General features: G+C 41.6%; 1 protein-coding gene and 1 pseudogene across 2 annotated transcripts in view; one reads left to right on the top strand and one right to left on the bottom strand.

Annotated features, from left to right (window-relative positions):
• Positions 1–13673, top strand: part of LOC124133873 — a 37021-nt pseudogene extending 23348 nt beyond the window's left edge.
• Positions 1–15042, bottom strand: part of LOC124133830 (orexin receptor type 2-like) — a 156599-nt gene that overhangs the window by 36540 nt on the left and 105017 nt on the right. The gene's annotated exons all lie outside the window — the stretch shown is intronic.

Below are 15042 nucleotides of genomic sequence, written 5' to 3'. Positions count from 1 at the left end.
GGAGGATTTTTTATGAAAAGTTTTCAAGCTTTCTAGATTACTTGGTCAAATGCAAAAATGAAGAAAACAAATTAAAATAAGTCATCGAGTTTATTCTTTGACAAAAACTCTCTTGTAATAAAAATCAACAAATAGATATGTATTTTTCTTTTTTTTCACTTTTGCAGAAATAATGGCAATTTGAGCATAAGATTAGAATAGTCTTTTTGTCTAGTCTAAAGTTTGTTTGTTTGTTGTTTAATGTTGCACTCAGCAATATTCCAGCTTTATGATGGCGGTCTGTAAAAAATCGAGTCTGGACCAGACAATCCAGTGACTGACATAATGAGCATCGATCCACGCGATTGGGATCAATGACATGCATCAACCAAGTCAGCGAGCCTGACCACCCGATCCCGTTAGTCGCCTCTTACGACAAGCATAGTCGCATTTTACGACTAGAAGGGGCGGCCGGGTAGCCTAGTGGTTAAAGCGTTCGCTTGTCACGCAAAAGACTTGGGTTCGATTCCCGACATTTCTGGTGTCCCCCGCCGTGATTTTGCTGGAATATTGCTAAAAGCGGCGTAAAACCATACTCACTCACTCACTTCAGGTTTAATGTTCAACATGCTCTTTATTAAAATATCTTTCTAGAAAAATACTGACGACATGTTCTGTCACACCATTTGATTTCACATGTGGATTTGGAAATATTTTGCATTCAAAGTATGTATGCATGGGATCAGCATTTAAGATTTATCAAGACTTTTCAACCTCACAAGTCTATGGAAAAAAATGGTGGTCTGAATTGTGATGAGCAAGGAGTCTGTTCATGAAAATAACAATATTGTTGCAGGTATTGCCAACCCTGGACCAGAGTTTAGGGTATTCTATGGCGAACGATCATGCTGGTGTAAGTATGACATCATCCTCACCACACAGGGGTATATTCCAACTATTAACCCTGGAAAATACAAGTACACCATGTCGGGTACACTAGTTAGGTGAAATGGGGTTTAACGTCGCGTCCAAGATTATCGGGTACACCATCAAAGAATTCCTGGGTCAAATCCTATTGTTACGCAGAGGAAGGCAACGATCACATGTAAAGTGTGTCTTGCTCCATCGAACGAAAAGCCTACACTGACGATTGCAATGCTTCACTTGTCAGAATCTATTTTCTGCACTTGCAATGAATCCCACGATCTGTTTTCCACGAAGCATGTGGCGTTTTTATTATTTGTTCATGTTACATGAACTAAAACAATGTTTTGTTTTATTGCCCCTCCTGAACGCCCATTAATCTCAAATTCACACAAGAATCCTTTGAGCTTAGTGGTCAGGTAAATGGTATAATTATCACACTTTGATGTGACATATTTGAAGTTAAACTTTAATGCAGCTGTCGTTAAGAGTATTATGAGACCCATTCAAATGCATAAGTAGCATGTGCCTATATGAAATTATTTACTGAAGAAGTGTACGTGAAATCTACGATGACGTTGATATATGGGGAACCAGGAGTCACAATGTCTTAAAACCAATTCACCAGCTCATTCTGTCAAGGGAAAATTCGGAATTAGGTCCAGATTCTGAGGGTGAGGTATTCGTGTTGCAGGGATTACTGTCAGATGTCGAGGAAATCCAGGCCATGGCTCATCGTTCATACAGGATTCCGCCGCGGAGAAACTGGTGAGTTTTCTGTTTTTCTCTGTCCTCATTTTTAGCTCACCTTACGGGCCAAAAGTGAAAGAAATGATTGTGATTTTTTTGCAAATACAAAACACCAGGGCCCACATGCACAAAGCGATCTTAGCGCTAAGATGATCCTAACTCCCATACTTTAACATGGCCTTACAATGATCATCGTGCTAAGATCACTTTGTGCAAGTGGGCCCAGGAATTTGTTTTAACCCCAGTGGCGGATTGTTTCCTTTTGCCTGTCATTTTTTATTGTCTTTTTTTTTCAAATTTAATTTTAGAAAAGAATTTGTGAATAAGTATGCCCAAATGAATTAAAATCTGCAAAGTTGCTGATGTCCTTCTCAATTCTATCAGTCACAAACATCGTCCCTGAAACCAAAAGGGATAGGAATCTGGTACTTTGTATGGCTGACCCCTGAAACAGTGTTTCTCGAAAGGCCAATGTATTCTGATCTGATTTTAACCATAGCTACCATAACACAGCAGTGACAACTCACTGACATTAAGCAGGAGATAGATAAGAGGGCTTCACATTCTGATGATAACCACATGCGTTGCTTGAGTGCTGTATGTGAGGTACATGATTGATGAAGGCGGGGGCCCCAGTTGGCCGAGTAAGGTGCACTGTTTACTCTCTTAGGCGTGACGTGGCTATATAAGTGCAATAATCTTGGACGCAACGTTAAACCCCATTTCACCTCATCTCTTAGGCTCCCAGTTTCACCGTGATTGTGTTTCTAGGTTTGTCAGCACCATACCCGTGCTCGTGGGTTTCACCAAGTGGTAAATGTCTGAGACCTGCATCACTTCGGGCTTTCCTCCCACATTAAGCTGACACGCCGTGATATAACTAATGATAATAATACTAATCTGCATATTCATAATGTGCCCAATCCATACCCTAAAACATGCTCAAAGCGCAACATTGATAAATACCCTGGTCGATGGATCATTGTGCACGTGTATTTCATTCTCAGCTCCCTGGGGAGTATACAACCCAAGCTTCCTTATGAGGTGACAGAAGATAAACATTCACATTACATTCACTGCTGGTTGAGGCATTTTTCGAACAATGTCACTTGCCTAAGGATACACCACGTTTGAGACTGAGGCCCTAGAAACTAAAGGAATAAAAACATTCATTAACTGAAATACTGTTCAATGCACTCAATCAATGCACTCACTCACTCACTCACTCACTCACTCACTCACTCACTCACTCACTCACTCACTCAATGCACTCACTCAATCAATCATTCCATCTATCCATCCATGCACTCAACCAATCAATCAACTCACTCAATCAATTCACTCAATCAATCAATGTACCCAACCAATCAATCAATCAATGTACTCAATCAATCAATCAATGCACTCAATCAATCCAGCTCGCTCAATCAATCCAGCTCACTCACTCACTCACTCACTCACACACTAACTCACTGCAGACAAAGATAAAGCAATGATATAAACAAGAATACCACGACCCAGTGCATTTATTTGCATGCTTCATGACTTCGGCTCAAATGTTTAAAAATGTACAAGAAGGGGGTACAACCTGTTTAGTCCCCCTTCATCCACAAATCTAATTGATTTATCGCAAAGAAGACCCACGGTGTTCAGACCCGTGATGTTTATGCAATGTGTGCAACATCAATAAATGAATACCTACCTCACTCACTCACTCACTGTTTGCAGACAAAGATACTGAACACGGCAATGGACTTCCGGGCCAAACAAGAACAAAGGTTTGTATCAGGCTACTATCTCTAGAATTATGCTGTTTTAGATTACATTGGCTGAATTGAAACCAGAACTGGGCCACCATAATTTAATTACTGTATTCGGCATAATAAGCGCCCAGGGCACTCTCAAAATTAGAAATAGGGGGCTCTTATTAGAATATTATTTTGGTGAAAAACAACAGAGTTCAAAGAGCGTAAATTTCGTGGTTTATGCTGAAATGTTTATATACGACAGATATATTTTCCAGAATTTAATTGCCCATAATTAAGGGTGCATATAACAAACGTATTATGCACGAATAATGTGTAGATTTATCAATCGGAAGGGGTGCTAATTGGGATTGTTCACTTGCCAGTATATTAGCAAATATCGCCTTGGGCGCTTATTAGAGCGAGGCGCTTATTACGTGGAATACGGTATTACATTTTCAAATCACCACATAGTATTGCCCCCAAGTATCTTAAAACAAAGATTTACAATGTGTATTCCCTCTCTTCTTTTTGTCAGATACTCCATATACATAGTCACAAGCTATCATACTTCATTTGGACCCGTGAAGATCCGGGGTAGAATAGGTCTTCAGCAACCCATGCTTGCCGTAAAAGGCGACTATGCTTGTCGTAAGAGGCGACAAACGGGATCGGATGGTCAGACTCGCTGACTTGGTTTTCAATATCATTCATTAAGCTCAGAAGCATCCCCTGGGATGAAGCTGCAGATAGAAATCAAAGTGAACCAGGAATAGAATATCGCCAATAAGAGATTATACTTTTCTACAAGTTCTCGGCAATTGTTTTTTCATTTGTGTCAGTTTTGTTGCAGGCTGAACTCGGACCCAAATTTGACCATCGGGGATGTGACCACTCTGAATCTGACCATCATTAAGGTTGGTACCTGTGATGAAGTGTACAACACGTCCGGCCCTCTTGTCTCCCAGTGTGTCAAGTCTTGCCCTGTGTTCGTCACCTGAACACCAGTAGTGAAGGTGGAGGACACGCTGTGAGGATGGTCAGTAGTCGAGGGAATTGTATCTTGTAAGAATGGTATCTAGGTGGAATAGTATCAAGCCATTGGAGTGTAATAGTATAGGTATAGGAATCTAGGAGGACTGGTATCTAGGAGGACAGGTATCTAGGTAGAATGCATCTAGGTAGAATGCATCTAGGTAGAATGCATCTAGGTAGAATGGCATCTAGGTAGAATGGTATCAAGGTAGAATGGCATCAAGGTAGAATGGCATCTAGGTAGAATGGTATCTAGGTAGAACGGCATCAAGGTAGAATGGTATCTAGGTAGAATGGTATCTAGGTAGAACGGCATCAAGGTAGAATGGTATCTAGGTAGAAACCACAATGTTATCTATGCATCTAGGCAAAATGGTATCTACCACTCCTGTTCAGTGTATTGCACCTTTAGAATACAGTACCACAACTTCTCATGAGGACGATCTCTTTCGTAGGTCACGTCTCAAAGATGAGCAACCAGTTTTTGTGAGAATCCATCAGACGCGAACTCGCAACCTTGAATTGTTAGCCCAACAAATTCCAAGATAGTTTCCTGTAGCCGAACCATTTGACATGAAGCTACTGCACCCTACTAACTCGACGTTGTTTGACAAGAACAAAAGGCAACTGAAAATGTGAAAACAAAATAATCAAGAAGTGCATGTATTTATGTCTTCGGCTCCCATGTTTGAAAATGTAGTAGAAAGGGGGCAATACCCTAAGACCCCTTTCACTAGGGCTGGGACGAGTCCAAATTTATAACCCGGGTACCCAACCCCTATTACCCGACCCAACCCCGGTACCCACTCATGACTGTAGGTCTCTGGAGATGTCTCAAAATGTCCGATTGGGAATTTTTCTTTACCACAGCTTTTGCAAAACGTATTTAGATACATGTATTCAACGATCTGGTCATGCATGAATTGAAGTTGACTTAAGTTATATCTTTTAAAAATTATCTAGAACTCTATGGCTACACTACAAGTCACTAATGTTCGCAGGGAGAAGGTTACACAGGAAGAATGGCTTTGTGTTCTTTTTGTTCAGGGAGGCGTACAGCACAATGTTGTCCCTGCAGAGCTGTTTGCAAGTAAGTCAGGTTTTTGAATGTATGATGGAAAAGTTAACATGTAAACAGATTCTTGATTGATGTGTCCCAGTATGTCATTCAGTGAGGTGAGGTGAAATGGGGTTTAACGTCGTGTCCAAGATTATTGCACTAATATAGCGACGTGCATGTACGTGTACGTGTTTGTGTGGCTGCTTGTACTAGTTCGGACTGATGCCGATTTATAGTGCTAGCACACTGAGATACCATGCTGCAGTTTAACATGAATACCCCACTCAGACACAGTATACTGACTCCGAGCCAACCAGTCCTTGTTTTAGCCCCTTAATGCCAAGTGCAAGACAAGGTAACAACAAGTACCATCTTTTAACGTCTTTTGGTATGACACGGCCGCGGATCGAACCCTGGACCTTCTGCACACTGGGCGGACGTTCTACCACCAGACAACGGAGGCGGTTTGTGTCATTCAGTGAAATGCATCTACCTCTGTCGATGGACTTTTGAGGCCATGTCAAACTAGATGTTTAACAGTAATTCTGGGATATTACCAGGGGTAACGATTAATTCCGCGTTTGACATGTCTTGTACTTGGACTGTTTAGGTTTCGACATCCGTATACCTCCTCACGTGGATCTGCCCGGGTTTGAGAAGGAGCTGGGGAGATGGTGTCGGGAGGCAGGAGATGACGTAACCCTAGAGTTTGATCAGGTCCGTATGTCAACACCCTGTAGAGGAAGTCAGTGAGTTGGGTTTAACGCCGCTTTTAACAGTGTTCCAGTTATATCACGGCGTGTCAGCTAAATGTGGGAGGAAAGCCCGAAGTGATGCAGGTCTCAGACGTTTACCACTTTGGTGAAACCCGCAGGCACGGGTATGGTCCTGACAAACCTAGAAACATAATTGGGGCGAATTGGGATTGGAACCCACAATCATAGGTTTCTGGCGTGCCCCAAGGGGCGCAACTCTGCACAGCGAATCGTGGCGCCTTAGACGACTGGGCCACCCGTGCCCCCTGCGCAGATTATAAGTATCATATGACTTTTGTGAGTTACACACAACCTCATTTCATTACCTGACTAATAATAGACACGTCGGTATTACGCAGCAATGTAGCCATATGTATTCGTGGGTGATAAACGTATTTAAAGCTACCTGTCAAGTATTGATGATTATTTTGGGATTTTTTTCCCATTGCTTCATGTTTCCTTTCAGAAATGTGACTCTCCGCACAAAGTCCCCCTGGATTCCAGCAACCCCTGGTGGACTGCCTTCATGTCCGCCTGCCAGTCTCTGTGAGTTACGACACCGCCCAATCTCATTAAGATCAGATCTAAGTTTTCGCTACCGCTAAACAAAGATTTGTCGACATCCCATTAGAGGTCACGTCAGAACGACCTTTCGTAATTTTGACCGACCAATGAAATGACTGACAAGAAATCGACTTTAGCCAATCAGAAGGCAGCTTTCTTGAGCTTTACAACACTAGTTTCAAACTGGCGACTACGTTTCGAAACATATTTTGACGTATTCTCGATTAAAAATTTTAAAACTGATAAGAACATTCTGGAATGGCTTTTTGATGGCCTAGATTGTATGGATATAATCATAAAACCCGTAACTGTCGTTCGGAATACCCTCTGTTAAATATTTCGTGGTTGCATGATCAGAAAACACATTCCAACTGTCACTTTCATGATCTGGTAAGCGAGACTCTGATTGGTTGGATGAAAGGTGGTTGTGACGTGACCTGTAATGGGTTGTCCTCAGATCTTTGTTTAGCGATAGCGAGAACTTAGATCTGATTTTAATGAGATTGCAACACCGCCTCTTTGGTCTAGTGGTAGAGCATCCGCCCTGAGAGTGAAAAGTCTGGGGTTCGATCCCCTGCCCCGTCATACCAAAAGACGTTAAAAGATGGTACTTGTTGTTACCCTGTCTGGCGCTCAGCATTAAGGGGCTAAAACAAGGACTGGTTGGCTCGGAGTCAGTATACTGTGTCCGAGTGGGGTATTCATGTTAAACTGCGGCATGGTATCCCAGTGTGCTAGCACTATAAAATCGGCATCAGTCCGGACTAGTACAAGCAGCCACACACACAGGTGCATGCATGTCGCAATATCAGTGCAATAATCTTGGACGCGACGTTTCACGCAATTTCACCTCACCTCAACTGTGAGTTACGATGAAGGCATGACAACAGTTTTCATCTCCATCTTCATCATTCACCAAAAGGTCCCCATGCTTTTAAGATCAGGCCAAACAGAGGATTGGTTGGTCACAACCTCTTTACTTATGTTGCCAATTTTCCCTGTTTGAAATTATTATCCCCCGCCGCGCGAAAGCGCGAAGCGGGGGATATAGTATTCACGACCGTCCGTACGTCCGTCCGTCCGTCCGTCCGTCCGTACGTCCCACCTGTTTGTTGCCGCGATATCTCAAGAACTAAACACTGGATTGTCTTCATATTTGGAACTATGGTGTATATACAGACTCCGCAGACACCAGTCGGTTTTGGTGACCTTGATCCCATTTTCAAGGTCACAGCAGACAAATCTGCTTTTAGAGTTGGAAAACGGTGTTGCCGCGATATCTCAAGAACTAAACACTGGATTGTCTTCATATTTGGAACTATGGTGTATATACAGACACCGCAGACACCAGTCGGTTTTGGTGACCTTGACCCCATTTTCAAGGTCACAGCAGGCAAATCTGCTTTTGGAGTTTGAAAACGGTGTTGCCGCGATATCTCAAGAACTAAACACTGGATTGTCTTCATATTTGGAACTATAGTGTATATACAGACTCCGCAGACACCAGTCGGTTTTGGTGACCTTGATCCCATTTTCAAGGTCACAGCAGGCAAATCTGCTTTTAGAGTTGGAAAACGGTGTTGCCGCGATATCTCAAGAACTAAACCTCTCGATTGTCTTCATATTTGGAACTATGGTGTATATACAGACACCGCAGACACCAGTCAGTTTTGGTGACCTTGACCCCATTTTCAAGGTCACAGCAGGCAAATCTGCTTTTGGAGTTAGAAAACGGTGTTGCCGCGATATCTCAAGAACTAATCGCTGGATTGTCTTCATATTTGGAACTATAGTGTATATACAGACACCGCATACACCTGTCAGATTTGGTGACCTTGACCCCATTTTCAAGGTCACAGCAGGCAAATCTGTTTTTGGAGTTGGAAAACGGTGTTGCCACAATATCTCAAGAACTAATCGCTGGATTGTCTTCATATTTGGTACTATGGTGTATATGGCGGGGGATATTTCGTCACTCTGTGACAAATACTTGTTGTTATAGTGCTGACCCCACTCTCTCACTGGTATGGTGCTGACAAACCTAGAAACATAATCGGGGCAAACTGGGATTCGAACCCAGAGCTCTTATTAGAGCGGGGCCCTTATTAAGTCGAATACGGTATATCGATAACCATGTTCCCCACATAGCATCTCTACTTATTTATGTTGTAGGTCAATGGAGGTGAAGACTGAGGTTTTCCCTGGTGCCACCGACAGTCGTTTATTGAGAGAGGTTTGTGTTTATCCGTGTGATCATCATAGATGAGTTGTATATGAAGACTCTCTGAAATTTGATCATCATAGATGAGTTGTATATAGAGACTCTCTGACATTTGATCTTCATAGATGAGTTGTATATAGAGACTGTCTGACATTTGATCATCATAGATGAGTTGTATATAGAGACTCTCTGACGTTTGATCATCATAGATGAGTTGTATATAGAGACTCTCTGACGTTTGATCATCATAGATGAGTTGTATATAGAGACCCTCTGACGTTTGATCATCATAGATGAGTTGTATATAGAGACTCTCTGACGTTTGATCATCATAGATGAGTTGTATATAGAGACTCTCTGACATTTGATCATCATAGATGAGTTGTATATAGAGACTCTCTGACATTTGATCATCATAGATGAGTTGTATATAGAGACTCTCTGACGTTTGATCATCATAGATGAGTTGTATATAGAGACTCTCTGACATTTGATCATCATAGATGAGTTGTATATAGAAACTCTCTGACATTTGATCATCATAGATGAGTTGTATATAGAGACTCTCTGACGTTTGATCATCATAGATGAGTTGTATATAGAGACTCTCTGACGTTTGATCATCATAGATGAGTTGTATATAGAGACCCTCTGACATTTGATCATCATAGATGAGTTGTATATAGAGACTCTCTGACGTTTGATCATCATAGATGAGTTGTATATAGAGACTCTCTGACGTTTGATCATCATAGATGAGTTGTGTATAGAGACTCTCTGACATTTGATCATCATAGATGAGTTGTATATAGAGACTCTCTGACGTTTGATCATCATAGATGAGTTGTATATAGAGACTCTCTGACGTTTGATCATCATAGATGAGTTGTATATAGAGACTCTCTGACATTTGATCATCATAGATGAGTTGTATATAGAGACTCTGACATTTGATCTTCATAGATGAGTTGTATATAGAGACTCTCTGATGTTTGATCATCATAGATGAGTTGTATATAGAGACTCTCTGATGTTTGATCATCATAGATGAGTTGTATATAGAGACTCTCTGACATTTGATCATCATAGATGAGTTGTATATAGAGACTCTCTGACATTTGATCATCATAGATGAGTTGTATATAGAGACTCTCTGACGTTTGATCATCATAGATGAGTTGTATATAGAGACTCTCTGACGTTTGATCATCATAGATGATCTATGGCTACTACACATAACCCTGGTCATCGCTATGGCTACTACACATAATCCTGGTCATCACTATGGCTACTACACATATTCCTGGTCATCCCTATGGCTACTTCACATAATCCTGGTCATCACTGTGGCTACTACACATAATCCTGGTCATCGCTATGGCAACTACATATAATCCTGGTCATCACTATGGCTACTACACATATTCCTGGTCATCACTATGGCTACTGCACATAACCCTGGTCATCGCTATGGCTACTACACATAACCCTGGTCATCACTATGGCAACTACACATGATCCTGGTCATCACTATGGCTACTACACATAATCCTGGTCATCGCTATGGCTGCTTCACATGATCCTGGTCATCACTATGGCTGCTTCACATAATCCTGGTCATCACTATGGCTACTGCACATAATCCTGGTCATCGCTATGGCTAAACACATAATCCTGGTCCTCACTATGGCTACTACACATAATCCTGGTCATCGCTATGGCTACTACACATAATCCTGGTCATCGCTATGGCTACTACACATAATCCTGGTCATCTCTATGGCTACTACACTTAATCCTGGTCATCGCTATGGCTACTACACATGATCTCAATTGTTTGGGGTCACCCTAAAATTACACCTGACAATTTGTACCCCCTTTCGTTTTTCAGATTCAACCATATACAATCAGTAGATAAAGCAAAATATGTGTTGTTATTTGTCCAACCCCACTTTCTTTGATGGAGTAGAAAAAATGATACTACAAACATACATAAAATAAATATTGTCATCATTAATCACCACCACATAGAATCAGCCAATTTTCATAAGAACAATTTCACTATATGACCATGACTGTTTCACCCTGTCCCCATTTGAATACACCTGTAATTGTACCCCCTTTCCAGTGTGGCATCCCTGCCCTGGGTTTCTCCCCGATGAACCACACCCCCATCTTGCTGCATGACCACAACGAGTTCCTCAACGAAAAGGTCTTCCTGCGGGGCATCGACATCTACTACGAGATCATCCCTGCCCTCGCCAACGTCTCAGGTTCCTGCCATTTGACACTATAACTGATCTCGTGTTAGTCGACCTGCCTGGTACAGAGGATAGAGTGACTGAGTCGGCTTGACGCCCCGTTGACAACATATCATCAATGTCAGGACCTCAATGTCATCTGTCGTCTATGACAAACTTGATATGCAGCATATACTTTTCCAGGATTCCTGTAAGATGGGACTGTTTTTGTATTGATATTGTTACTGTAAATCTTGAAATTAACGTGAGCGTGAATTAAATGCGAAAAATGCGAGTGGTCTTTGTTCGCATTAATGAAACTTTCGCATTTATGTCTTCAAAATGACAATCAACAATAAGACTGCACACTTTGGATAGCAGAAATACCAACTTATATATATTCACAACCACAGGTTATTGAGCAGCAGTTGTAACAAGTATGTAACAATGTCATTTATTGAATAGGAATTACACAATAGGCATCTGGTGAGTTATCACTGCTGGGGTCTACCCACTTGTGTCAAACTAGGCATCATTGACGACATTGATTTTGAGTTGCATTTTTGTCTTGGGCTGAGCAGTCATATCAATTTGGAGATACATTAATTTCAAGATTTACAGTAACCATAGCCACCACCAGTGCCTTTTTGTCACATCTACAGCACGAAGATTATTGACATCTGAGATTATTTTTCAAAGGACCTCCTCCTCCATAGTCCTGGGGATTTTTTAACGCACATTTCAGTCAAAGGTCAAGGTTATTGGATCAAAAAGTTTTATCTTTAAAATTTTATATTTATCTTTAAAAGTGGTACATATCTTCTTTTGGATGGTGCCCTGCTTGGAAACATTTTGGGTCAATAAAAGTCAAAGGTCAAGGTCAACAGGTTTTTGTAAAACATGGCTGCATCATTGTCAGTTTCTGAGGCAAGTCTATTAGGGTTCAACGTCATCTTTGAAGTCATTGAGAAACATGGCTTATCATTCATTGTTACTACTACCTATTCCACTCTGCATTTGTACAATCCAGAGACTTGGTAATTATTGGATCTTAAGAAATTATCTTAGGTGAAGGTCAATAAGTAATGTTCTCAGACAAAAAATACATGGTCGTTAAGATGTTATGGACCTGTGAAGATCCGGGATAGAATAGGTCTTCAGCAACATATTGCTGGGTGCGGCGTTAAACAACAAACAAACAAAGAAATAAGATGTTAGGTTTCATATTTAACGCCTCTCTCAGCAATATCCCAGCAGTAGGAGCTTGGAGGAAATGTCAGTGAAGAAGCTGCTTCTGAGTTCGAATGTACTTGCAAACACCTCTGATAATTCCTTTTTTTAACATTTTGTTCATACAACCAGAAAACAGTGCAATAGTTTTTTATCCCTTATATGTATGTATTCCTAATCAGATGTCGTTTGATTGTCATTCTAGAAGTTGGCAAATAAGTACGAAAAAACGTACAGCTTTATGGTTGACAACTTCTAGTGTATTGCGACGTTTCTTACACTTTCGTCAAGCTGGAGTGACAACAACGAAGTGATGATTTTGTTTCTTACTTAGGGTAGGGATGTTGATGACTAGAATGCTGTTGTACAAAGCGATCTTAGCACTAAGGTGCTCGTAACGCCTATACCTAGACTTATGACAGTTTGGGTTGGGTGTTTTGTACAATGGCACCCTGGTGTCCTTGTTTACTTTGGGGAATGTTTTATGATCTTGCTGTAAAAGGCGACTATGCTTGTCGTAAGAGACAACTAACGGGATTGGGTGGTCAGGCTTGCTGACTTGGTTGAAGTTAATTGCGTTGATCGATGCTTATGATGTCAATCACTGGATTGTCTAGTCCAGACTCGATTATTAACAGACCACCGTCATATAGCTGGAATATTGCTGAATGCAGCGTTCAACAACAAATAAACAACAAAAATTATTTATACTGATTGCACAATGATATTGACCTAAATGTATGTCAGCCTCTACATAGTTGTACAGATGCTGGCCCACCTGTGTTTGATGCAACCTCCATCCAAAATACTCCCAACAACATTATATTCATCAGTCAATGGTACCTCAAAGGTCAGGGTCTGGTAATAAAGAAGTTGCACATCCATAACAATTTTGTCTTAATTACCATTCCAGCTTCTAAATGCCACTCAAAGAAGTTATGGCTGTATCATTGTCCATTTCTGATGCAGGTCCATTAGAGGTCAAGGTCATCTTTGAGGTCGTTGAGAAACATGGTTGTATCATTCATTGCCAGTTACTACTGCGTATTCCATCCTGCATTATGTTACTCAGTCCATGGTGCCTCCTATACAATGGCTTCCAAGGAACTGGAACTGAAATTGTTCATGTCTTTATTGTTATCAATCTTGTGAATAAAAGTTGAACTAATACATGAATGACTCTCTCTATTGTGCTAATCATCCAGTTCTCAGGCTAAGTGTCTGTGGGGATGCCAGGTTAGAATTGGTCCCCAGAAACCTATGCTGGTGGTAGGAGGCAGCTCTAAAGGATGGAGTGATCAGGCTCCGTGACTTGGTTGAGGGTGTTACATCCTGCCCTGGATTGTTGCTCACAACACAGGTTTCCCAGGTGCTAGGTATCCTTATCCCACAATGCTATGTTAGTGCTGAGACTACAAGTCTGTGTTAGGAAGAGGGATGGGGTCACCCAGTCATCATAGGTGCCACAATTCACTGAGCAGAGTTGTGTCTCTTTGACATGCCAGGATCCTCTTGTCATGGGTTTAAATCCCAGCTTTGTCCTGATTATGATTCTTGTTACTTAGCAACATACCAGTGCTTGTGGGTACCAACATACCAGTGCTTGTGGTAGAAACATACCGGTGCTTGTGGTAGAAACATACCAGTGCTCGTGGCTAGCAACATACCAGTGCTTGTGGTTAGCAACATACCGGTGCTTGTGGTAGAAACATACCAGTGCTCATGGCTAGCAACATACCAGTGCTTGTGGTAGAAACATACCGGTGCTTGTGGTAAAACATACCGGTGCTTGTGGTAAAACATACCGGTGCTTGTGGTAAAACATACCGGTGCTCGTGGCTAGCAACATACCGGTGCTTGTGGTAAAACATACCGGTGCTTGTGGTAAAACATACCGGTGCTTGTGGTAAAACATACCGGTGCTTGTGGTAGCAACATACCGGTGCTTGTGGTAAAACATACCGGTGCTTGTGGTAAAACATACCGGTGCTTGTGGTAAAACATACCGGTGCTTGTGGTAGAAACATACCGGTGCTTGTGGTAGAAACATACCGGTGCTTGTGGTAAAACATACCGGTGCTTGTGGTAAAACATACCGGTGCTTGTGGTAGAAACATACCTGTGCTTGTGGTAGAAACATACCGGTGCTTGTGGTAGAAACATACCGGTGCTTGTGGTAAAACATACCGGTGCTTGTGGTAGCAACATACGGGTGCTTATGGCTAGCAACATACCAGTGCTTGTGGATTTCACCCAATGATTTACTCTAATGAGTCAATGATTCACTCTGATGATTCACTGTGATGAGTCAATGATTCACTGTGATGAGTCAATGATTCACTGTGATGAGTCAATGATTCACTGTGATGAGTCAATAATTCACTCTGATGATTCACTCTGATGAGTCAATGATTCACTCTGATGATTCACTCTGATGATTCACTCTAAAGAGTCAATGATTCACTCTGATGAGTCAGTGATTTACTCTGATGAGTCAGTGATTTACTCTGATGAGTCAATGATTCACTCTGATGAGTCA

This window comes from Haliotis rufescens, unplaced genomic scaffold (assembly GCF_023055435.1).
Source record: "Haliotis rufescens isolate VD_foot unplaced genomic scaffold, xgHalRufe1.0.p SCAF_16, whole genome shotgun sequence".
In the NCBI taxonomy this organism is placed as follows: domain Eukaryota; kingdom Metazoa; phylum Mollusca; class Gastropoda; order Lepetellida; family Haliotidae; genus Haliotis; species Haliotis rufescens.
This window is presented reverse-complemented; position numbering and strand designations above follow the sequence as displayed.